This window comes from Ixodes scapularis, unplaced genomic scaffold, assembly GCF_016920785.2.
Source record: "Ixodes scapularis isolate PalLabHiFi unplaced genomic scaffold, ASM1692078v2 PGA_scaffold0__279_contigs__length_252992795, whole genome shotgun sequence".
In the NCBI taxonomy this organism is placed as follows: Eukaryota; Metazoa; Arthropoda; class Arachnida; order Ixodida; family Ixodidae; genus Ixodes; species Ixodes scapularis.
The window spans coordinates 196,428,374-196,456,040 of NW_024609835.1; positions in this window are offsets into that span (position 1 = coordinate 196,428,374).

Consider the following 27,667-nt stretch of genomic DNA (forward strand, 5'->3'; position numbering starts at 1 on the left):
GTTCAAGTCAGGTGCACGTGTCAAGCTTTTTGTAGGGTCACTTGTCGTCACTTATGCTTGATGTCCCTTTTGTTGCTGGCAACTCCTAGGCCTTGATCAATTATCTACGATAAAATAATCCTGGCTCGTGTCAGCTGGTTTTGGTAGATGTGGAAGATTTGTTTTATGCAATTCCTCATTATCAACTTATGCAGGTCGTGGAGGAGTGCATTGATACGTTCGCGGCTGTGGCCTTCTCGAGTTCCTGTGGGATTGCGAATGACTCTGTCCTTGAACTACTGCATTATTGCCTTGCAGCCACCTTTGTTATATTTGAAGGCGATACGTTTTTGCAGAAGAGTGGTATATGCATTGGGTCGAACGTTGCACTCGTTCTCAGTGACATTTATTTGGCTAAGTGTGATAGGTCAATTGCTGAGCGACTGGACGATCGGGTGGTCACAGTGTCGAGGTATGTTGATGACTACCTGATTGTGCTGAAAGGCAACGATAACACAGACATTGAAAGTGTTTTGCCTCAATGTTACATGTGTTTACGGAATATCTCTACGGCACTAAAATTTAAGTCTGAGACCACTTCTGTGGGTGCCCTACAATTTTTAGATCTCAACCATCAATATGATCCTTCGCATTTGTGTTGGGCCTATGAGCCTAGGTCTAAGAAGGCGTTCTTAGTGTATGAATCCGCAAACTCTAAGGCTGTGAAAAGAGCCATTGCACTCTCCAGTCTCCGCATCGGCTTGTTTAAGTCGTGCCACCATAGGTGTGGTGACAGTTTTTTGTTGCAAGGCAAAATGTTGTCAAATGCTGGCGTCCCTTTGGGAGTTGTCATGGGCGTCGTTGTATTCTTGGTCAAGGTGTTTAGAGGGCCTGATAGTATTGAGGAAAGAAGAAAACCAGCGGTGACACCTGTGGTCTTGCCGTATATTCACAAGGTGTCCCACGGTGTCAAGAAGGTTGCAAGTAGGTACAACAAGCCAGTTGTGTTTTCGGCTCTAGCTGAGTTGGGGCGGCTGTGTGCAGCCGAGAATCGAGGTGATCGAGCGGGCCCACAATGTCAAGCTAAGCACCAAAACCGGTTCAATGCCTGCGGACGTTGGGTGGTGCATCTAACTCCGTTGTCCTGCGGAAAAGTGTACGTTGGGCGGACGGGAAGATGTGTTAATGACCGGGCGAGAGAACACTCTCTGTCCTTATGCTCCTCCCCGTCTGGCAACTTAGCGGTCCACTGTGGCAAATGTGTATGCCCTCTAATATTTAATGACATTCCGATTTTAGCCTGACATAAAACTAAGTATGCTCGGGAAATTCACAAACATTTTTTTTTATTGCAAACCATGACGCGGGCATGAGCACAGGTGTTCCGTCACTTGCTTTGGCTAGTGAAGAAATTACTTTTCTCAGAAAGGCTAGTAAATACGCGTAGCCACGTGTCGGCTGATCAGGATATGGCGTGTTATCGGGTCGATTGTGTTTATGCTTATCTCGTTTCAAGTTTGCTTGCTGAATGGCGCAGAAGTAAAAATTCAATTGTAAGTCAGCGCTGTGTCTGTGTGCTTCCTTTTGACTGGTCCTTCGCTTTTTTGGGCTGTTTTAACTCATTCACCATGACCATTAACCGACTCGCCCAACTTTACACCTTGCTGCATGTCCCAATGCAATGAAATTTCGTAAAGCCTAAAAGCGGGTACAGCAGAACGACCGGATAGAGGGAGAAGATCGGACGCTTGAAAGGTCACGTCTTGCAAGGCAGATGTGTTATATGAACAATTACGAGCATTGGAACGCTTTTTAGAACCTCAGGGGCTTATTTACTGCCCTGAAAGCACGAAAAAACTACAAGCGTGGAAACACTGCAAAGAACCCAAGAAGCTTATTTAAAAGAATGGACAGTTGGGCTAGTTGGTAATAATCCATATTGCTTATTTACTGGCCTAAAACAATCCGAACGAGCACGAGCGCAAGAACTTCGTGAAAAACCGCACGTTTTGATTTTGTGCTCGAAAAAAGTTGGAGACGCAAAGCGCTAAAAGAAGCGAAAAAAATAAGAAATAGTAAATGAAACGTTAAAACGTCCAAGGCAAAATAACGCGATGTTTCAATCTGCTTAGTCAAAATCGGATGCCACAAATGGAACGTAAAAATGCGAAAATTTCCGGTTTGGGAACTTCGCGACCGGGACGCGGAGGTATGCTTCAAACGAAATACAGTCGAAAGAAACGGATGGACCCACAGGCTCGACCGACTCGCCAAAATGTAGTGGTAGCCCACGAACCAAATATAGTGATTCTTTGATGTAGAGGCTACGATGTTGGTGATTCAACGATCAGGCGGTTACTTTGCAGCAGAGCACATCCCGGAACTGCCTGTAGTAGCCACTGGACTAGGGGGTGCCCTGACGGGGAACGAGGCAAGGTGATTGACTCTTAAATTTAGCTTTAATTAATCATATAGCAGCACACTCTAAAAAAGCTAGTAAAATCTAGTAACTTCAGCAGTTTCTTCCTTTTTCTGACCGTTACTACCTTTCACTAACGATTTACTACCTCAAACACGCGATAGGTAGTAGAAGGTAAGTAAATGCAGGCGTTACTACTTTTTTCTATACATTACTACCTTTTTATCAGCTGTTTACTACCGCAAAGGCGCGGAGAAGATGGCGGAACTTCCTTCATACCCGATTGCCAGCGTTAGCGACGCTCTTGCCGTTTCGAATCACAGGGGGAGGTATCCATACGCAATCGTAGCGTCAAATATTGTATGAGGGGTATTGTTTAAGGGTTAAAACTAACTTTACAACGATCGCAGCCTCCCTACCAGCACATCGTAGAAACCAGCGCTGCAGCGAGCGCAGCAGCCATTGTTGATGCAATGGCCATGCGGCTTACTTACTTTCCTTCTCGTTTGCCTTCGCTTGTAAGCGTTTATATTTTCATTTTGGTTTTAACTGGGATAAAAATAGCCACGTCGCACGAACTAAAAATGTTTCGAAAAGCAAAAAAGAGTTAATTCTGTATTTTGTTTTTAATTTGTTTTTAACCATATGGGTTCCTTTCGCAAGGGACGCTTGGCAACATTGTACGACAAGCAAGTTGGACCCCACTGACCTTTTTTGTAGTAGCCTGGAGCGCGGATCGGGAGCCCGTCGGTGTCGCTACCGGCGGCCATTGATTGACACCTTGCAATACACGCAAATCTATGGAAGAAACGCACAAAAGTAAGAATATTGAAGCATGCACGCTGTGTTCGGAGGCGAGTATTTTATGGTGTTCTGCGATCCTTATGTCGGGTGTTTGCAGACGGAATTGGTATTTGTCAGATGTTCGAACGCCGATTAAAAAAATCAAATGTACCGGAGCACCTACGGCTGAGCTGGCAAGCTTGCTCTCGTATTGGTGTAAACACAGGAACTTGTCGATGAGACCGTCCTCGGAGAAGCCTAGAAGTTCATAAATGACAAAGAAGTTCCACCTGACAGCGGCTTTCCGGGAGTGAGCGAATTCCGCGTAGCAAAGCCTTTGAGCTTGTCGTCTGCTAAACCCAACTCAAAGAAACCGCCACCGACTCCACGATAACTCTAGGTAACTCTCGCCTCATTGAGCTGCACTATAGCGGACTCACTCTCGACCACAAAATATTTATTTATAAGAACTACGAGGGCTTTCAGTTTTAATGGTTGTAAGCAAGCTATTTGACGGGCTTATCGAAAAGCTTCCAAAAACTTTCAATGCCGACAACGGCTTAGAAACGGGAGAAACGGCACTTTTTTTCGTTCTTCCCATAGAGTCCTGTGAATTGGCTGGTGTCAATCAATGGCCGCCGGTGGCGACACTCGGCCCCAGCTGCCGAGGCCGCGGTCCGCTATCCAGCCTACTACAATAGAGATCAGTGTTGGACCCAGCCGGTGTTAGCAAGACGCTAATTTCCCCGATGTGAACCTGCCGTTTTTGCCTTGTGTCGTGTGCAGTTCTCGTGTTCCCGTGGTGGAGTGCATAGTGAACGTTCGTGCGCTCGACGGGGCGAGTGTGTGCATGGCTGTGGACTGCTCCGAGGGTAGTTCTAAGGAGCCGGTGCCGCTGTCGCTGGATTGGGTTTCGTCGTCCAAGAAGCTTTTCTCTGCCTCCTGCTACTTGACACTGAGAACTTCACCGTTTGTGTGTTTGAATGATTCTTATCGAGCTGGTCTTCGGTTGTGAAAGTGCGCTGTCACAACCGTTGATGTGCGCAATAAATAGTGTATGTAGCTTTCGGACTAACGAGAGAAAAAATTGTTTTGGCATTGTATGAGTGTTTCTGAATTTGCTTATATCTTCCCTAAAAACGCGAGCATTCGTCAGTGTACTACAAAAATTAAGATGCGAGCACCACCATGCATTTTTGTAGCCCAGCATGCGAAAGGAGTGCAGCTGCCGTCGTACTCCCCGTCAATTACAGCCTTCGTTCGTCGCGGGAGACGTCAATAAAGGACTCTCTCGCCGACGGCTACCGCATTCGTTTTAAAGGCTGAACTGCATGTAAGTGATTTAGCGAGCGACGACACGAGCGACGGAGATAGTGACGAGCGACGACGATTTCTCACGGTCACCCGCCGCGTTGCTCGGTTTTTTTATTGCTAGGAAACGTCGTTTATCGCCTTGGCCCCTTGTTCCCGTCGCTTTCGTGCGGTTTGCCTCGTCGCGCAACTGACCTAGCGACGGCGAAGAACTGACGTGTTGATACACGACGACAGGTTTGCGCACTCAAATGGTCAGTATAAAAAACTCATGGGCAGTCAAGGAAGTTACCGGGGAGGAAGTGGCCGAGTGGGCTAACTTGTCTCAGCTTGAAGAGTGGAGTGAAATCTTAAGCTAAGAAGCTCCTGGGTTGAAACCCCACCGTCCCGCTCGTAATTTAGCGATTAGAGTGATTAAAGTAAGCATTTCATAGCGTGTCGTATTTGTATGCGACCTGTGTGAATTGTGTGCTCAAAATGTGGATGTGCATGTGCATGTGTATGGGCAGCTACTTGCAAATGTGGAAGACTTCAAATAAACTATAAATAATCGGCTTCTGTTTTTTTTTTCTTTTTTTTGCGGTCGTTCAATTGGACGGTGACTAGCGCCACCTGGATTACTCATTTCCAGTTTAAATTTTTGCTGCGCCGGCCACCCGGTTGTAAGTGGTGTAACCCCACGTATTTTTTTTTCTCACCGCAAATCACGTGACTACTTGCGTTTCCTGTCTTCCGTCGGGATGTAGCTTTATTTACTAGCTAGAGGTAGTAAAATACATGGATTTTACTTTGAGTCTAGTAACAGTTACTAGCGTCTTGACCTAGTAACCGGTACTAGCTTGACCGTTACTAGCTGCGGTTACTAGGTACCTAGTAACATATGTGACAAGCGGTTACTATCTCTTACCCACTAAATACCACTTGCTTTTTTTTTTTTTAAGAGTGAACATCAAAGCTGAAGCACAGGAACGGCAAAAAAGTCGCAAGTTCGTGCTCGAGCTGTAGATTATAATAGCACAAATAGCACCTGTAACGGCGCAAAAATCTAGTAAAATCCAATGACTACACTGCCCCTTAACTGGAACCCGGTACTTCATTAGAAAAAGCAAGCGATGCATACAGCCGGGGGATCACAACGACGGGTGCAGGTCAGAAATTCAACCAAAAGTCCGACATTGAGGTAAATAGTATACGGGTGACACAGTCACGTACCTTTGACCATTTTTACCCTGTCTATTTTCGGTCTCGGTGTTTAATATTATATATATACAAGGAGTGATTTATTTATAATAAAAAGCTTCACAATAACATACGGCAAAAAGTATATATTTACCTAGTTTTGGCGGACACTCACGTCAAACCAAGGGCACCGTCGTTCGTTGTTAGGATGCTCAGCTCTCTTTAATGAATGCCATCTGTCGAAACCAGCTTTGCTGTTCTCACTGACAAAATAGGTATTCCACCAGTTCACGTGAATTGCGCCACACATGTCATCTTGGTTGTTCTTGAAGGATCAGGAAAGCTAAAGAAGAACATATTTATATTATTTTTCTAGTTATCTACTTTACTGATATCGTTTACCACTACCTACATGTTAATAACTGGATTCCAAAGTATCCGTCCCCGTCGCCACCTGCAGAGAAGTGGTCATTCTACAGCGGTTTAGGGTCGTCACTTTGCGCAATGGATCGTCACTCACCCTTTGGCGCAGTGAAACCTCCGAAAAAGCCATTTTGACTACCCAAAGTGGTCATTCTTTCGTAGAGTGTAAAGCTTCATTTGGAGGTAATGAGCGTACGGCGACGTCTACGGAACGCTGTAAAATAGCGAACAAATATATAGGGGCGAGGGCAGACGTGAAGTCTTTCATCACCGTATCTATAAAGAAAAAGGAATGATTTATTGAAGGCGGGAAAATTGACATGCCTTCACCATGGCACTTTCACGGGCACTTCAATGCCAATTGGATTAAATATAACTCAAAAATAATATATCACATTTTTACTATTTAGTTGTCTTGCCTTCTGTAGCCTGCTCAACTTTACCGCAATTGGTGATGTGATTTTAAGCTTAAAATTTTAAAAAAAAGTGAAAGAAGGTACGAATGAAAATTCCAGAATTATAACCACAATAAACTCGATTCTGCAACCATTTCCAATCAAATTCCTCTCTGACGCAACTTTTTTTTTTTTTTTACTTTTGCGAGGTAATATTACGTTCCATCTGCAGCGGCGAGCAACAAGCCTAGTTCGATTTGTAGCGTTGTCGAACCCCCTTGTTGCATAAGTGCAAGCCACGAGTAGGGTGTCTCTCCACGCCCTTACGCAACTTTCGAAAAGCAGAATTGGGAAATAGCTCGACAGTTCCTTACAGGCCAGCGCTCCTATCTGTCATCATTGTAGATCTTTGAACACTGGTGTAATCGAAAAAACTAAGCGAAAAAAAAAAGAAAAATAAACACTCAAGAATAAGTAAATGCCTTGGCAGACCGTTCAACAAACAGGCAAACAAGAATTTAAGGTCTGAGAAATAGGTAAATGATTTCCCTGGAGTAAGATGATAACAGTTCTTTTTTTTATATGAGTTTTATCTCCGCTTTCCTTTATGCCCGACTGGGCAACTTCGATTGCAAACTTTCAGGGTCGAAAGGTGGCGAAGAAAAAAAAAAAAACCTCTTTCGGCACAAAAGGAAAGGAACCGAAAGGAATTTTGGCGCCTCTTCAATTATCTTTACCACATTTTTTTTTTTTTGGGAGGGGAGGGGGGGGGTTGATGTTTGGGTTGTTTATTTGTCTGCGTTCCTTCTTATAGATGCTTGCTTCGCTTATTCGGTGACGCTGAGTGCTGCGGATGCGTGAAATTAAAAGTCACTCCGACCGTCGGCGATATTCTGCTTCTAAACTCGGGCGCAGCAGAGAAGGATCTTCTCGTTAGGGATAAACGTTTTAACGCTTGTCAGCCAACAGTAGTCCGAACACTGTTAGAAGGCAGAGGAAGCTACAGACTAAATGGTGAGATTCCTGAAAACGACAAGCATAATCTCCTCCTTTAGAAAATACCTGGGGAGTACCACCTAGCCTCAACGGCACCGTAGAGCCTCACAATTCTTTATTTTACGGCCATAGTCAACACTCGCGAGGTTTCCCAGCGGATTATCACATGCGATTACTGTAGGGTAATGGCGGAAAATGTTTTCCCTTAGATTTAGTGGGCAATATTTGTGCTAAATATAGCTGGGAATTTTCCGCACTAAATTTAGCTGTGAAGTTTACCCCACTTGATTTAGCTGGGAAGACTTCACCGCTAGCTTTAGCTGGTAAGCATATACCGCTGCATTTAGCTATTCCCTTACGGCGACGATTGATGACCGTTCACCAATCTCTTGAGCACTAAATGACTAAATATTAAACACTGATCAAACCATGTTTCGTGGTTTAAGCAGTTAACCGCGGGGCGGAAAGCATTGGAGCTGACTTTTGGTCTTTGTAATATCTTTTTTTAACATGACGTAACGTAAAGTTACGTGACTTTAATATCTGCATAAAGTGTACTTTACGCAATTAATTAGGTTTTGAGTGGTGGTGTAGACAGCAGAATCTATGTGTGCAGGGTGTTTGTCTGTTATCTGTCGTTCGAAATGTGCGCGACGACTGTGGCCCTATTTATGTTGCAGAAAACGACAAGGAACCTAGAATGATGTTTCGAAAGAAACCCCTGCCTACATCATAGATTTTACGACTTTCGACTATCCGGCCTTTATACCGTGGTTAGTTTGAGTCCCTTGGGCTGATTGCTTACGTCATATGTGCACATGTTTCACTTTCCAATTGCACGCGCACAAACGCAATCAAATATCGGAGTCGAAAACGGATTTTGAAAACGCGTAGGAATTTTTCGGTGCATAGGGAACTTCAACTACGTTCGACGAGAATTCGCACTATTGGGCTGACAAAAACAAAGGTGACCCTGTCTTTTTGCCACCGTAGAGGTAGAGCATGTCATTTTTCACCAGTGCCGATAGAAAAACAAAAGCAATTCATGTTTTGAAAAAAAAAATTCTTTGCCAGAAAAAATTAAAAGTACCCTCTCAGTCACGAGCACGCTTGGCGTACCGCGCGATGTTGGCAGTTTGACGGCTTCCCCCCAAAACACTGTTCTGGCTACGGGTCTAGAAATATTTACTAACAAATTTGGTATTAGGAGAATTGACGTAAAGTATTAATTACCGAGTTTTAGTGTCGTTATTTTTAGAATTAAAATCGCAATGGCACATTGCACAATAACGCTCTGGATTAAAGATTTGGATTTTTCGTACCTAAAAAAGCTAAGGTTTTCAAAGTTTGCCATTTTGTTGCCCTGCATATAGATCATCCTCGCATAAAATATTGTTGCCCTGGTTAGCGGAAGAAATTTACATTAATTGCTTAAACTTGGGCATTTGACTAAATATGCATTACTTTGAAAATTATCAAAAAAGACCAACTTTAATATTTTTTAAACTCTCCTAAAATAATACTTATTATTTGTACTAGAAAAAATTTGCAAAAACCGTGCAATATGTTTGTGGATTTGAAGTTATAAAGCGAGAAATATGGTCAAAATGACGTTAACGTGGTTGCCATAAATGGGTCGTGCACAAACCCATTCCTTAGAATATATTATTTTTACAAAGCGTTAAAATGCTACGGGGTGGTCCGGAAAAGACAAACTGACATAACAGAGGTTGACAGAATCATTTAAGTAAAAATGGGTAATATATTTTTCTACAACCGACCCGAAAATGCCCATTGGCCGTAGCGATCGATAGGGGCCACCCAGTCACATGCTACGCTGTGCCTGCTTCAAAAACCGGCTAGTAGCGTCTCCGAGTACTCGGTGTAAAAAAAAAATCAGCTGGAGTGAATTTGGAAACAGATTAGCCTACAACTTGGCTGTATCTTAATATAGGGATAGGGGTGACAAACCCTGAACCGCTTATGAGCGCCAATAGATCAGCTGCCGCGGAGGGCCGCACCACACAAATAATATAAATATACAGATATAAAAAAAAGAACTCCGATTGATTGAGATTGTTTCTCTTGGGCGTTCTCAGATAGGATCGAACGACCATGCCTGGTTTATAATTTTTTTAACAATATATATATTATTTTTTGTGCAACCGCAAAAACGAAATAAACATTGTTTTCGGAAAATAAAATTTCTCTTGAGGGACAAAAATCACAACGTCGCTGTAGGTACACGCGCACGTCTTTGCGACTTGCGTGAAACCGTCCCTTTAGATATTTATAGAAGAAAACGTTTTTCCGTCTTAGGTTTTTGTTTTTTTGTGTGCAGAGATTACATAAAAATACAAGGAGTTAAACTTGTATTTCCGATTACGAAGCAATGCATAGCTTTATACATCCGGTTCCTAAAAGTACGGAAACTGAAATTTTTAGCAGACTTCTCAGGTCAGTGAATTTCGAAGCCTACTCTTCGTAAGAAAGCTGGGCTGCTGATGGCGAGGTTTAAATAGTGATAAGAAAAAACACGTGTTTAAAGTGTTACAATTAAAACAAGTTTAATGAATCAATATACAGTGGGCATATTCGGCGTTTGTCGCGTGCATTGTTTCTGCCGGACGCTTACCTGAGTCGGTCACGGTGCTCTCCTGGCACCCCGAGGAGGAAAATGTTTTTCCCGTTTTCCCTGCAGCGATTACTGTTTGTTTCTTCTCAGTGGCACCGCTAGATCGTGATCTTGATCTGTTTTTTGCAGCCATAAAATACGTTCAAAGATATATCTTTTGTGCATCTACTGTTCTTGCTACAAACAGCTGTAGTTGCCAAGTGCCGGACCGCGTACACTGCAACAAGTGAAGGGTTTAATTCCACGTATCTAACAAAAACAGAGTCCCCATCCATTGTTTTCATGTCCCTGAACGCTATGACGTCAGCTTTTGTGAGGTTGATCAGCTTCAATTAAGTCAGTTTAGTGTTCACTGCGGCAACCATCTTTGACCCCGACATGATCACCTACGAGGTGGGTCCTCGGAGGTTGTAAAACGTTGCCTGGTGCTTGACAGGACCCGATTTCATTGCGGGCACTCTTGCCATGTTCATGAGTGAAACGAATAATGAACGTGGCGATTTCATATGCGACGTCACATCGGCGAGCCGACTTGTTGAAATGACAACGAAGTAGTGATGCGAAACTATCGATTGTTTTTCTAAAACTATCAATAATGCCACAGAATTATCGATAGTCGACCATGGAAGTACTATTGATGGTCTTTCCAATTTTTTTTTCGATAGTCGACTATCGATAGTACTACCGATAGTACTATCGATGGTTTTCTACCTTTATGGCAAGTTTCTTAGGCTAGTTGGTGTCCGATTTGAAAAAAAAAATAAAGCGAGAAAAAGAGAACAGGGATCGGCGCAAACCACTAGTTTTGCAAAAGTATCGACTGTAACCCGTCGACTGTACTAACTACCGGTTTACGATAGTCGACTATCGATAGTTTTTCCATAGCCGATTAACGATAATTTTCCGATAGTCAACTATCGATAGTACTATCCATAGCTTTTCGATAGCCTATCGCTAGTTTTTCGATAGTCAGCTATCGATAGTAATTGCGATAGTTTTTGGATAGTCGACTACCGATATTACTATAGACAGTTGACTATCGATAGTACGATCGATAGTTTTTTTACTATCGGTAGTCCGATTTTTGCCGACTATCGATACAATTGATAGTACTATCGATAGTTTTGCACTACTACTACGAAGTCACGATTACAGCAGGTTCATGCCAGTCTTGAAATGGGGCGCTTCAAGTTCACTTCAAACTCGGTTTAAGATCGGTTGAAGTCAAGGTGGATTTATGAAGCGCGATGGTCTCCTCTCGAGACGCGGGGAAATTCACTTCAAGTCACGTTACATCTTTGAGTACGGTGCTTACTCTCACTTTATTTTCGCTTCGTGGCTCTTAACGCGCAATTTATACGGGCGCGTAGACACGCGAGCTCACCGTGAAGCGTTCAATAAATATGCAGATTAATAGATGTTGCGCTTAGGGATTGGGATATCGGGGAGGGTTCGGAGCGTCGGGTCATTTCAGCGTTTTCTTAGTTCGTCGTCGCTGAGGCACGGTGACGCATCGCTTTCGGAAAGTCAAACGTTTACAGCGTCTAGTGCAGTTATAGTTCGCGGCGCGAGGTGGCAAGAGCGGGATCATAAAGAACAAAACCAAAGTGTGGAAAGCAAAAAAAAAAAAAAAAAATCTCGTTCCTCGAAATAAATGCCACATATTTACTATAGTGCTCTTAGTACTACAAATGCCTCAGTCTTTGAGAGCTCCACGAATTGGGCACGTGCTGCTAATGTTTCGCTAATTTAAACGTGAGATTCCAAGAAACAATTCGTCCAGCTCGTCTGAGCGATGCTTTGTGATGATCGGTACAAGGCCTGTGTGAGGCGCAAGAAAAACCGTTCCGAAAAGTGGTACACTGCCAACTTTTAGCAAGATTTCAGTGGTATTAAATCAAATCATTTATATTTTTGAACAATCGCCGCTACTTGCCCCCAAAACAATACACTGTTAGAATCAAATAATTAAACTACATCTCATTCTGCCTCATAACTGCAGCCTTAGTGCATCATAATTGGACAACAACGTATTCACCTACGTCGGTGTAACGGCTGTACGGCGTGATGGGCAGGCGCGCATCCGGAACGTACGTGTCGACCTGGTACGTGGCGGCGGCGGGTTTTTTCTTGGGGTGGGTAACGAACGAAGTGTCCCACTTCGTTCGTTACCCACCCCAACATGTGTCGTACTCGTGCACGAAGGAAAGCTCTGCATCCAGAAAATGTCTTAGTTTTCAGCTCACATCCCATCGCTGAGTAATTCTCCGATCATCTGGTGACGTTTAAGAACGTCTCCACAAGATCGGAGAATTTTGGAAGGGATTGACATCTGATTCATTTTAGACATGCACTGTGGGTGTTATCGAGACAATTGCTGCCCATCATGACATGACATTATTAAATGCCGTGTCAGTTTCTCCGTCTGCAGGGTTTTTTTTTCCTCCCGGGCAACGTCTACCTTAAAAAAATAACCAAATATTTTAAATAATATTCTACACAATTGTTTGATTGGGCGTACCTTAATATCTTTATCTGATAGTGATACATCTCTTATTAGAAAGGCTAACCTATATTAGGTATTACCTGCACCTGTTTTACCCGTTAGAGGCACTTATTCCACCTTTACTGTTGGGTTCCAAACCAGGGGGCTTAAATATATGAAAGCTGGGGCTGGTAGAAATGACCAGCATCTTTTATAGCTTTATGGGAAGTACACGCCGCACAAGACGGCATTCTACAGAATCGCGAACAATTCCGCAGACTGCATTCACCGCGCAGTCAGCGCTGTGATCGATAGAGTAGACCTCGATCTTCGAGGACGTGGAACTGACCGTCTGGTTGTTCATAGTCTCGTAGCTGCGCGGCGTGTTGATCTCGATAGTCGCAGTCTTGCTTAACTGCTGGCTCTTCTCCTTGAAGTGGAGCGTGATGGAGAGCCCGAACACAGTCGGAAACAGAAGAGTGGGAGCACACGTGAAAAGGTGTTTTCTCGCAATGCCGATGACTCGACAAAAAAAATGAGTAATATTCCTACGACGGTAAAAGGTAAATGTGATTTGCTAGTAGCCACGTATTCACGAATTCTCAAGAACCACGAAGTAGAAATGGAAGGGGAGCATCAAAAGAGAACGTTTGGCAATTCCCCGAACAAACGCCGTGGTTAGGAAGAATGCGACAATACGGAGGATGGTTCTAGCGTATAAGAAGAGTCCAGTTGCGAAACTCGAGAGGACAAAGGCGCATATATCAAGAAGGGAATACTTGGCGAGAGAGTTCACTTGGAATGAGCGGAGGCGAGGTTTTGAACAAAAAGAAAGACGGGAGTTGCGAGGAGAGCGTTCGTGTTAAGCCAGGCGTGGGCTGCGAAAGTGGCTCATAAGCTGCAACGAACGGTGCACCAAAGGCGCTGCGGATGTGCAATACAGAAATATAAAAATGTGACTTACTCTGGCTAAGCTTCGAGAAGCAAAGCAGAACTGCCTGGGGGAAGGAGATGCAAAGAAGAGGAGAGAGCCGATCGAGATGAGAAAACAGTATAAATAAAGAGAGAAAAATGCAGAACGTATTAACTCGTTCGAGCATGGTTAGCCTAAAAAAACGGCACAAAAGGCGTGTATTAAACGTGCGAGTAGGCGGGCAGGGAGAAAAGAGGCTGGAGCCTACCTTCCACGAGGCGCTTCTTCCTCCGCTTTTGGACAAAGCAGATGATCAAGACGATGCTAGGAAAGTGCAGAGAGGTTCGCTACTCGGAGACGGTGGTGAGAAGCAATGAAATGTTAGTCTTGGCCGGAGGAGGAATCTCCTGCGTCAGCGCCGGTGGGGCGTTGTCTAGGGAAAAACCGAACTAACTAAATGCATTTGTACCTCCGTTTTTTTTTTTTTTTTTCATTCCGAAACAACTTATTTTTGTTCATATTAACACAGGCGGTTAACTTCCTTTCCACTCTGATGTAAGACAGGATTCTTTGAATATTGACAGGCCTTCTTTCTCTTTCCCATGACCCTAAGGGCGCGGTAACTGACGGCGCGGCTGTTGATTTGCGCCCTCTCACACACTTGTTATCATATTAACGTTATCTTGTTGGCGTGGCCAACAGCCAGCATTCTGGCCAAAGGATGTTACGGTTTTTGTTATCGAGGCAGAACAGTGCAGCCCACTTGTATCTAGGTTGTGTTGTATAAGAGCGCTAATAACTCAATGACATTTTGATTGGTCAATTTGTGTGAGCTCTAGTGACTTTGTCAAACTTTCATCTGGAGACCAACGCAAGAAAACGCAGACTTCGACAGTGAAGTGAAGCCGCTTTAAAGGCATTGGCTACTCACTGACTAAACCAAATCTATGCCTAATTGGATGGTTTGCGTGGGACACGGACAGGCTTCATGTTCAAATATTCTGACACAAATAACTGACAAGTGTTGGCAGATACAGGCAGGACGGCCCATGGGGCGCACTGTAGGCAGACACTCACTGGTTGTTTCCCCCTTGACGATGTCCTCGAGGCACTCTCCTTGCCCGTTCTTGTTGAAGGTTATGATACCAAAGTTTACTCGGTGTCCTTACCGAGGCCGCCGATAGAGTAGTTGGCCATGTAAAAGAGCAGCACGTGCTGGTAGCGGCGCCGCATTCCGGTAGCGGAGCCGGCGGGACTGCGGCAGACTGCTGTCGGATCCCGGCCTCCACACGAGGGTTAGGCTGTTGTAGGGGGCGTTTGTCACCTGGAGCTGCCGCGGCGGGTTCAGGGCATTTTCACGCAAAAATGGAATGCATTTCAATGTCAAAGCTGGAATGCCCTGGTTGTAAGGTGAAGTAACATCTGATGCGGTGATGTTCAAGAGGCACAACCCTTGTCCCTTATTAATTCCTGTCTCGTTTGGCCACGGTAGAGTGTAATACCAATTTTTTTACCGTTTTTGTTATTGTTTGCAAACCATGTTCAAGCATGCATGATCCCAGAAATGAGTGTCAGTTCACCGAAATCAACTAAAATGCTAGTTTAAAATAAAATAAAAATACGTAACTGAAAGAAACGAGACAATGAGATTTTTAATATACAATGATCGGTTAGAATTTCCTCACATGTTCTGCGATTGTGTTACAGCGAATGCCAGTTAAGTCAGTGCTCGATTTTAACGATTCAATATGTTGTAAATATTGCGAAGACGTGTAGAATCTGTACTGGTATGCAATGAACAGACATCTCATCGGCCCGTTTATCAAGAAATCGCTTTCGTCAAGTTCCTAATCGGCGAATTATTTATTAGGCCAATGAGCAGTTCTATGCTTTATCAAAAATATTGAAGGGGCTGAAAGTGCATTTTACTGTATGCTGTTAAAAGTATATATTACCGCACGAAGTAAAAAACAAAAGACCTAATGGGCGCCGCTACAGCTTGTTGAATTATGTTTCTTTTTTATTTTGTGCTGTGTGCAATGGCATGAATGTTGGATAGTAATGAATATTGATTGGGAGTGATTTGTATTACCTTCATGTGGCTGTTGTACAAAAGGTTATGTTGGGGTGAATCATATTACGATTTATAGAAAAAAGAAATCGCGCAAAACGTATAAATATACGGACATCTTTATCCATTTTAGTGAAAACCCCAACATTGAGGTAAAGACAGACTATATACGGCATTTTTCAATTAACTCTTTTGTATTTTATTAGAGATTCATTATCTGCACAATTTTTACTGAAGCACATGATGTCGTGGTGTATTGGGCTATTCGGCTTTGACTGATTGCGGATTAGAACTGACTCAGACAATAAAGCATACCATTTACATCTGGCAATGATATTTTGGTTATATTCTAACAATCGCCGTGACATCGTCGGATGCTTCTTGCGCTCCTTTTCCTAGTCATCTATTATATCATCTCCCAAAATTACATCCCTACAAACTTTTGGAGTCCAGCGGTAATAAAAAAATCAGTGAGAGTACAGCATATTGTCCAAAACGTTGAAGCCGAGAAGTAAACGCCAATCATACAACAGGTGTCTGTGTTCATCACAGTATATGTAAACAAGCTTCCAGACGTCTCTTCAACCGCACCATTCATTTTAAAATAAAGGACCAAATAAACTCTGTATTCGCAATGTGCGCATTAAGAATGGAACCGAAAAGCGTTAGAAATTAGTGAGTTGTACTATGGCGTATACGAGCGGACTCAAGCACTACGCGTTCTCGTTATCGTTGCGTGCTGTCATTGAACGCGCACGGAGCCCAAAGAGCGGTCTTGGATTGGCGCATGGCAAACGCGCATGTTCAGTGCGTAGCACGAAAACGCACAGCGCTTGCTTTTTCTCTTACACGCTATACTAAAATCCTCTATGTTCGCTGCATACATTGAAGTGTTTGAAAGCTAATGAGTGCTTCTGCGGGCGAACGACCAGCCCGATTTTGAAAACGTAAGTTGACTTGTATAATTCCGTAGGCATAAATATATTAAAAACAATAATAGCTTTATTTACCATGTATAAGCATGGTAGGGGCTGAGGAAAAAAGCTGTCCAAGCAGCTTGACTGGTCCCCAGCCCCGTTCAGGTACATACAACGGCGAGAAAGACATTTAAAAAGAACACAAGAAATTATATAATAATACAAGGTACTTTCATCATAACAATGAACAACATACAAACATCGGCAATATATCAAACAAAAATAACACTTGCCTATAAAAGAAATCGGTAAGTTGTACACAAGAGAGGGAAACTATCCAAAATATTCTAAGATGCCTCTACACAATATATATATATATATATATATATATATATATATATATATATATATATATATATACCGGGTGTTTCTGCAAAGACTTTCAAAAATCTTAAAAATTAAAGCGTAAAAAAAAAAAACTTTCTTCGGGAACAAACTACCAGCCACGGAGGACATCAGGAATTGCCAAAAACATAGTAATTAGCCAACTAATTAATTAAAAATTGTTAATTAACTTTTTATTTAGTGGAAATAGACATATGGTTCTAATTAGAAAGTTGCTGAGCGTTATCAAAAACCACTAAATCACTCATTTTCAAAAAGACTTTCGGCGCGTGAGGAGCGTAGTATTGTATTATAGTTACCACTCGTGGAGCAGGTACAAGGCTGGGGCTAGATAAGAGACGGAAAACTCGCGCGGGCGCCTTATCGCAACTGCTAGCTTTGTACCTGCTCAAAGAGCGGTAACTTTAGTGCACTACTACGCTTCTCACGCGCTCAAAGTCTTTCTGAAAACGACTGATCTAGTGGTTTTCAATAACGCTCAGCAACTTTCTAATTAGAACCATATGTCTATTTCCTCTGATTAAAAAGTTAATTAACAAATTTTAATTAATTATCTGGCTAATTAGTATGTTTTTGGCAATCCCTGACGTCCGCCGTGGCTGGCAGTTTGTTCCCGAAGAGAGTTTCTTCTTTTTTCAAACGCCCTAATTTTTAGGATTTTTGAAAGTCTTCGCAGAAACACCCGGTATATATATATATATATATATATATATATATATATATATATATATATATATATATATATATATATATATATATATATATATATATATATATATATATATCTACATGCATACATACACATATATACACACACATACATACAAACACACACATTATACACATACACACATACACACAGACATACAGATGTGTGTTTTTATGGTTCGTACATTGCGCGAAGTTAACTATATCTGCAAGTGTATAGATCAAAATGAACGTGGTGATAGTTATTTAAAAGGGATGGTAAAAAATAACGGAGGCATTCTTTCCCGGAGTTTAGTCGAGTTGTAGGGACTACCCAGTTCTCTTTGTGTCTTGTACTGTAACTAGAGGTTTTTTTTGCAGTTGGGAAAGATTGCGTATATTACTTATATTTCTCTGTGTTTCTAAATTTATAGCGAGCACTCAAACGATATCTTTATAGGTTGGGTGCCCTGACAACGCGAGAACGACGAAAGAAAATTGAACTTGGTGTTCAATAAGGGGCGTTATAGATGTAACGAACATATATCTTTTGTAATAAATGAATACGCTGTAGATTTGAAGATGTATTTGTCCGCCACACTAGTTGACAATAGTTTAAGTGTGAGTAAAACAAGGAACTATAAAGAAGCAATTTAACTTGTTGGGGAAGGAGGTATCGAATGCATCCAATTATGCCGGTAATTTGCGCTATTTTTGTTAGCAAGTAGTTTACATGAGCGTCTCATAGCATGTCGGCGGAAAATATGACAACGAGACACCTGAAATTGTATATCTCTTCTATACGACGTGACTATACGACGTGAATTAAAGAAGGTGTCTGGATGTGTAGGAACAGGCTTGTTTTTGGGTCTGAATATAACCGCCTTTGTTTTCCTTTCATTTACTTGCATAGCATTAGCTGCCGACCAGTTCTCGAGTGTTTTCATTGTATTATTACATCGATCTATAAGTTCATGATTGTCATGGCCAGATACAAATATACTAGTGTAATCCGTATATGCTATAAATTTGGCTGTGGGGCTAATATTTACAATATCGTTAAGATAAACGTTGAAGAGAGTGGCCCTAATAGGCTGCCCTGTGGCACACCACAAAGTACTGGTTGCGCCTTTGAGCGCATATTGTTAATCTGTACAACCAGTTTTCGATTAGATAAATAAGATTTTAGAAACAATGAAACCCGCCCTCGGATACCGTAGCAGTTCAGCTTTTCAAGCAAAATGTCATGATTTACGAAGTCAAAAGCCTTTGAAAAATCCACAAACACACCAAGAACGATGGCTTTGTTTTCAAATTGTGTGAGTATATATTCTTTTCTTTTTCAAGTAATGCTAGTTCACTTGATTTGTTTTTACAAAAGCCGAATTGGTGTGGCGTCAACAAGTTATACTTATCAATAAATCCCGAAAGTCTCGAGTGCAAAAGTTTTTCAAATACCTTTGGAAAAAACTGGCAGGATGGAAATATGCCTATTATTTCCCAGATCATTTCTATCTTCCTTTTTGTAAAGTACTGTAATCTTTGCTTTTTGCATATTTTATGGGAAGACAGCTGTCTCTAAACAGGTGTTAAATATGTCAGTGAGGAGAGACGCGATTACATCAGCTATATGCTTTACAGGCCGTATCTGGAGACCATCAATATCACAGCTACTGCTATTATTTAGACTTTTGATTACTGATATCACCTCAGGCGCGGTGACCGGTTGTAGAAACATTGATTTGTCATTTCGAATGCTCACATATTCGAGAGCAGCCGACGAGTGACCACGTGTAGTCAGGTTTGCGAAGAAATCATTAAAAACGTCAGCTAATTCGGCTCCAGACAATTCCCTTCCATTCACTCGTAGTTTCGAGACAGGAGCGTGCGGAGAACCACGATTTAATAGTTCGTTTAGTTTGGACCATAACTCGTCATTGCGATTGTTTTTATCGCTTAAAGCAGAGGAGTGGTATTCTTTCCGCTCAGATCGCAGCTTCTTTGTCAATTTATTTCGGTACTGTTTAAACTTCCTCAAATCATCAGGTGCACAAGTAATCAGGAAGTTTTCGTATAGCTTGTCTCTAACTTTCATTTCTTTACTCAACTCTGGCGTAATCCACGGCTTCCTTGTTTTTCGACTGTGTTTACGTTTTTTTATTAGGGAAGTGGTCGGTATATAGCTTTTTGAAAATGTCAACAAACTTATCGTAAGCATCATTCGCCTCACTGAATGCATCTGTTCTCTTCCAATTTTCCCGCAGCAATGCAACGCGGAAAGAATCAAGGGCTTTCTCCCTAATTGATTCGTATAAAACTTCAGGGCCTTTGTTAGCTGCTAGTTGAGTTCTTTCCACACAAAGGAACACAGGGAGATGGTCCCTATCAAAAGAAAAGAGAATGTGAACTGGGATAAAACAACCAAGCCTAGCAAGTAGTTCTACATCTAAAGTTTGATAGCAACGAATGGACGCTATTCAAATTCGTTTCTCCAAAAAAATACTCGCAGGAACAAATATTTACATAAAGAGATGCCACCACCTCGTTACGTTACTCTACCACCGCCGCGATGCATCGCGGGAACTTTAGTTTCTCTGCAAGTGATATAACTTCGCGGGAACTTTGTGCGTGGAGAGCTCGAGACATCTCGGACACAGGCGCCCAACGTTATCAAAGTCAGTTGACAACCTTCCTAGATCGCCTGACGCCTGTTCGTGGCGCGTCCGCTCGGTGGCGCTCGGTATGCTACCAGCCCGCCCTATGGCCAAAGGCGGCGGATCCGGTGGTACGTTGGATGCATATTGCCTGCAGTTAAGTGCCATTCTATGTTGGTATTTATGGAAAATATAGGGTTTTCGCTGAAGTTCGGGACAACAAAGCCTGGTTTGAAAGCTGCCCTTTTTCGTTGCCCGTGAAGGCGTTGCCGCTGGTGGCGCTGCTAACGCTATCCACCCGTACGTGCGTGCGTGCAGGCAATGGTGAAGAACCGTTTTCAACGTCTCTCTTGCGTCAAGCCTGCCAACTAACAGATCCAAGAATGTTGCGGCCGCCTGCCTTTTATGAGCTAAAGTTATGGCGGCTCTGCGCATGCGTTAACCGCTTGGTGAGATCCGTAATTCCCGGAAAGTTATATTTAAGAATAAAAACGCCGCTGTCAGGTGAAACTAACACTAACACTTGCTTTGCAGTTTTCATATCGTTCGAATGCAAGTGGGTTGGCTCCTGAGTGTGCGTCTACATGTGGTTTTGTTCAAGCATGAGAGAGAGAGAGAGAGAAAGAAAGTGAGATTTGCGTAACTAGTGAAATCTTCGCAAAGAACGTCCATGAAGTTTTAACTCCTTCGTTTTCTGGACCTCCTCCTTTTTTTCACTTTTTTTGCTACGAACCAAGTTCCCATTCGAGGCCCGAAAAAGGGTTCTCCGCCACACGAAAGAATTTAATTTTCGGTACATTCTGCCTGTCCTTAAGCGTGAATAACGGCCGTTCTCCCGGGCGAGAACAATTTACATACCAGCGAAGAATGAGATCCGTATCCGGCACAAATCCCAGGCCTTGCATTGTTGCGGAAGCGACAGCGCCATATGCAGTGCCTGGACCATAAATAATGGAGTCCCAGGCGCTGCACAGCTACTCCGCCACTCGGCCTCATCGGAATATCTAGTAATCTTTTGCGGTAACCAGCCTTAAAAAGTGGTCATCTTTATGCGAAGTGGGAACTTCGTATAAAGAAGACTCACTTTTTAAGGCTGGTTGGCTCAACAGTGGTCATGATCATCTATGCTACGAGCTCATATGACGGTGTACATCGAGAGAAGATACTGGCACACGGTTGCAGCTCTTGGTGACTCTGAAACTCTTTCGATTTGCGTATAGCTATACAACGTTTTGGAGTATTTACGAGGTCAATGCTACGACCTATCTATGAGAAAAAGGTTCTGATAACATCGTCAAAATCATTTTAATGTCACGGCGAATGAATGATGCCTAAACTGCACGCAGATGTGAAGCGTTTCAAAGATTTCTAACTAGTGCGACTAACCCTAAAGGACAATAGACTATCGCTAAATTACACTAGCACGAAGGAGAATGCTGGGATTGTTCTTCCACGCGTCACACGTGCTGCTGGTGTCAGCAGTAGTAATATTTCTAAAGCAAAAGCCTAAAACAAATTGCATCTTGCACACGCGTTTGTCAAAGATTTAATTTGATTTTTTACTCCGAATCTTTTATACGGGGAATTGTACACGTGCGGCGCGTAGAAAACCAATCTCTGCATTCTCCTTGATGCCAGGGCAATTTAGCAATAGGTATATTGTCCTTTAGAGACGCGGCTGTACGCTCTCTACAAATTTACGAAGCACCGCCATGTTCGCGTCACCGCACTCATTGACAATTGTAGACACAATAGTGGTGGTTATGGACGCTTGCGTACCGACGTGCTGTTTGCAAAGAAACCCGCGTTTGCCCAGGCAAAGTGGAGTCGGTGCGCGTGTGCAGAAAACCCACTCGCGTGAGATGAAGCGTGCATGCACGCGACGATCCAGTAGCAGCGTCAGCGTAGAGCCGCGCGTGGCGCTGTGTTATGGTGAAATCTAGAGTTCCTGTATAGGAAGTATTCACTGGCGGCCATAGCTGTGTGGGCGACTGCTGAGCGCGTGCTGATGACTAGCTTCCAGGGTTCTTTTCCAATGTGCATTCCATACCATTAAAATGGCCGGTTTTAGTAGCCTATTAATGGGGGCTCGTTCTGAGCACGCGTTCTAGAGAGCACCCACAAATATGGCGCCCAGTGAATACTCCTTATATGCTCCCTACGCGAGCCAGAGTTGGGCGTTCACCGCCGTAGCACCGTCTTTCCTGCACGGCAGGTTGATCCTGCTCGTCAAGTGACTGAATTCGGCGAATAGCGGCGCCGCGCGTTCGAGGCGCGCGTCGCGCTCACACGCAGGGGTACGTGCGGCGGGGCGCGTGCAGCGTCTACTTTCCTGCACGGCACTTGATCTGACTCCTCGCGCGATCGAATCTCGGCGAATAGCGGCGCGGCGGCACGTGGAACCTCTCGTTCACACTGAAAGCGGATCCGCGTTCGCAAAGCGGTTACGAACGCGGCTGTATAAAGATCCATTGCAAATGCACGCGCACTTGAGGACATCAAGTGCGCGTGCAATTGTACTGGAGTTTTACACAACCGCGTTCGCAACCGCTGTGCGAACGCGGATCCGCTTCCAGTGTGAATGAGCGGGAAAACAGATACGCAGCTCTGGCGAAATCCACTGGTAGCTTGGGAGCGGCTTCCAAAATCCGCGAGAGAGGCGAAAATCCGGTCTTTGGGACACGCTCCAAATTGACGAGCGGAAGACGGACTCGCAAATTTGGAGTGACACGCCGAAAGAGCTTTGTTTTTTTTTTTTCAAATCGTCTCAGCTCGAACTTGCACAAACTGGAACCCGACGAGCCCATTGAGCTCCCCGACGACCTACCACTACTGTCGCTGTCCTGCTGCGTAAGTAACGCACAACACAGGTCGGTCGCATCCGCGGAGTCCATGTCATAAATGGAAAGGAGGAGGTCCGCGTTCACTACGGTCCTATATACCCTTAGGCCGCCGTAAAGCGGCGATTCACACACAACGATCACCATCTGTGGAGCTCGGATCGCTTGTACGACGGTAATAAACACAAATAAGTAGCAGTCCATCACTTGCACCGTCGTCGCTTAGAGTGTTCTTGCTTTAATGCACAAGTAGAAGGCAACAGCATGTAGCGGACAACAATCAGTTGCTGCAAAATGAACTCGCCTAACCTTTCGTCTGTTTTCTTCTTCGGATTTTGTGTCGTTCCTTTTCTCGTTCTTCAGATCAGGATTCATATCAACGCTTACGATTTGCCACGCTTCATTTCGGCCTCTGCACCCCTGATTTACGGGAGTTAGGAGCGTTCGAGCCGCCACAAATCCGTGCAAGTAACCGAAGCAAACGAACGAATTCTACTCGAAGATCCTCCTGGGTAAGGCGACCGTGCCGCGCATGTGCACCGCCAAGTGAACGGAACTGACGTAGCGCGCTCCTTGTGACTTCGGTGAAGCTCCGCAGATTTTTATGGTTCCACCTTGGCGGGGTTAAAAGCGTTCCACCGGGCGGGTGGTGCCACAAAATCTACGAGCGGAAGATAACCGACTTAAAGGGGCGATGCAACAATTTTTGTACTTAGCGCGGAAACCGCTTGGAACCATTCTATGGGGTTAATGACCTAGGAAAGACCCGTTCGTTTTACACCCCATGCTATTGAAGTCGTAGAAAAAAAATGAAGAATAACGATCGGTGTTCACCGCCTCAACTCGCGGTTTGAACAAGCGGCCAAGTGATTTGGAGCAGGTTGTACGCCGCTAATGTCAATCATAGCCACGCGCTGGGGTTGGCAAAGCACAGGACCCGCGCTCAGTTATATGCATTGTTATAGTTCGGTTGTTGTTGTGATTGCAGCAATGGGACGCGCGCCACTACCGGAATGCTTCTCGAGCTTATTATCACGAGTCTTAGTAGGCTGCTTACACAACGCACGGGTCCAGTCAATAAGTCGTGTTAAGATGTCGTCACAGGGGGATACAGCGACTTCCCAGCTACGTCATCAAGATTTGCGAAGGAGAGAGGGAAACAAAACACTCGCTTTTGTCGTTGAACTTGTACAGCAAGAAAAGAGTTTCTTGGTCAGTGGCGCTGCGTGCGAGTGTACTTCAGTTCCACTAGTGCCAGTATCTCGTGTAAAGTGAAAAACATTTGGCGCGCGCCAAATATCCGAGCGAAACTTACAATACAAACAAGAAAACGCCTGAGCAAGGCGATTGAAGATGCTACCTTCGTTGCTTCTCTGTCTCTTCATCTCTCTCGCTTGGTATTTTCCTACATTGACTATAAGGCACCGATGAAAGCCTAGGAGAAAAATAAACGCGAAGGAGAAAGCGGTAAACTTAGTTAGCTAAGGGTCTGATGCTAATCGAAGAGGCCTAGATTATTGTTTTGGGTGAGATATGTGTCTCACCTAGGCACCTTTTTTTTCTACTCATTTTAGTGCGTTTTTTTTTTTAAGAAACGTTGGACGCGGGGTAAAATATTCATGTATCTTGCGTCGTTATTGGCAGTTTAATCAGCTCATGCAGCACTCTCATAGACTTTAACGCGATAATTAAATTATTCGACACGCCTTGAGTTTATGAACTTTTCAAGGTTTTATTAAAAGCAGACAAATTCAACCAATTATTCAAGATGCGGGGGTCAAAGAGCTGCGGTTTAATATGCACGAATGCAGCGAAATTTAACAGGTCTTACGCCCAGAACAATCGAAAGTCGTGTGAATGATGGGATGCTGGCATCGCCAGTGATCCTCCCCTTGCAAAACGCTGCATAGCTAAAATACTGTGTCGCAGATTCTAATATAGCTACGTGCCAGTACAACCTAGCTAAATGATTTTGCAAGCAAACGTTTAAACCCTGAACACAAGCATGACACCATTTGAGCTAGCGTCTTAGAAATGTGATTTAAAGTTGAACTGTTCACCGGCAGAATAGCATCTTTATACTCTCCGATAGCTCTTCCCCATCACATGACCTTCAGTAAGCATCTGCAACCAAACGTCCGATAAAAGTGTGCTTTGATAATGCAGAGTCGGTGCCTAGAAAAAACGTACTTTCAATATTCTTAAAACAGCACATAGCCCACCGGATCGACATCAGCACACGACTTTTCGTCGCACATGCATGATGTGTGCAGGTTTATCAGTGTCAGGCGGCATTACAGTGCCTCAGTAATGCAGATAGGAGTCCTGTGCGTTTGTGCTACACATTAAACATTGTAAGACCCTTATTCATGCAAAAAAAAATCTGAGAATGCTGTAAGTTAGGAAAAACACCCTCCTTATACCCTCTTCACACGATGTTCGAATATCAGTGTATTTTGATGATTTACACCTATTTTTACGCCCCTCTTGTAGTGATGGTGTCTAAAATTGTGTAAAACGGTGTATGGCGAATTTTGCGCTCTTCATTCACACTGAGTGAAATGGGCGTAATTATCATGCAGTCGAACAAAAACAAAATTATATATCCGTTCATGTTTATTACTTTGGTGAAACTCTTTCTGATGTGCGGCGGTACAAACACCAAGTATGATTAGTCGCCAAACGAAGTCGCGTATGATTATTAAATGCTCAAAAATAGTGTTTCCAACTTCGATCGAACTCTCCGTTTAACAGAAAGCGAAAATTACGTTCTCGCGTACATCAGTTTCATCAGTTCAACTTTGATTGCAAAAATTGTCTCCGCTCGCAAGAGATGGACGAACACGTGGAAATATACATCCCAGGCAGCACAAAGTATTCCGCCGATATCGACGTAAAATTGGAAAGAATCTGCCGATACCATTTTGATACAGCGGATATACGTGAAGAATCGGATAGGTCGCGCCGACGCCATCCTGACATTCCGTACTCGACGCCTTTTCGGTTGAGTGTAAAGTGAGTCCTTTGTGAATCGGCTAAGTCGGCGATGTATTTATATTTTTTACCGCTTCAAAATGGCCTTTAGTACAAAAACAAGGAAGTAAAAAAACTTAAGCAAAACTGAATCTGCTCACATTTAGCCCGAAAAAAGACTCCTGCGCCGGAGCTTGGAACAAACTGTGGCGCCCCCCTTTTAGGCAGAACAACTTCACCTGACTGGGCCTCGCACTACTTATATCACCTTCAGTGAACTTCTATATTTTACAGCGATGTTCTTAATGGCCAGGGTTCCGGGGATTTTTCGTGAGTGTTACAAAATATCTACGCTCGCACCGCCGCACGCGCCTAACGCTCACGCCTTTCCCGTATAAAATATTCGAAGTAAATACACAAAATAAAACGTTGACAAACGTGCCTGCAAGATGCCATTCGTTTTAGGCTTTTGCTTTAGCACAGTTACTGCTGCAGACGCCGGCACGTGCGGCGCGCGGAAAAACCAGAGCCGTGTCGAAAAGGATCCCCTAGCGGTGGTTGCGAAAAACCGTTCTGATCAAAGGTATATGTTCGTATGTGGTTTTAATAAGCGCGTAAGAGTGAAGTGTAGTAACTCTTTGTGGTTGAAAAAAGGGTGCACGGGATGTTTCGATCATGATCATGCAGAAAGATGTAAGAAACGAATGCGCCGCTCAACTCTGTTTTGCTCGCACAGGATGTGACCGCTCGGACTTAAGATTCCCGGCCCTCGGCGCTTGGCGTAAGGAATATGTCGATCGTTCCGCTGGTCGCACTCTTCCACCATCATTTTGTGTAAGCGTGATTAAAACATCACGTGCACTATATTTTCAATCACCGAGAGATACTCCAATGCACTTATCAGGTTTGTTTTTCGCGACCACCACCAGGGTATTATTTCCGGCTTCTGGTTGGTCAGATTCGAGTTTCTGAAGAAGCCCTGGAACACACCTAGCCCGCTTTCGGCCAATGGCGTCTCCTCATTTGTCTCCTATACTTCCCAACGAATGGCCGATCTCTCTACATATACGGCTCTGGGAAAACCATTTCATGAGTTCTCCTTGATGCTTGGGGGGATTGGTGACCGAGTGTGCTAGCGCACACCAGCTCGGAGCACGTGGAGCGAAAGCTCGCGCTGCAGAACCCAGGGCTCCTGGGCTCAATTAGCGGCAAGATGTTTTGGTGGCGCCCTCCTATGGTTCCCCCTTGTGACAACATTACCTTGCCAACAACAAGTTCGATGGTCTTTGTAAATAGCATGGTGGAAGCCTGAAATCATTGCGCTCTCAAAGCAACACGGCCAACACCGTCGAAATTAAAGTTCTTTCATTCCTCTTATTTCCGTCGATGGTATACCCTTTCCGACGTCATAGTCAGCTTTTGGACCAATCGTGGAAGGCCGACCACAGCGACGCTTTCGGTCGCGCACGTCGCCAATCCCCACCCCTGCCCATTTCAATCTGGATGAGCATCGTACCGGCACGCGGTCGTGTATCACTACTGCTTGATGCACGTTAAAGACCCCAGGCTAGCGGTTGTACTGCACTGGCTAAATTGCTCATC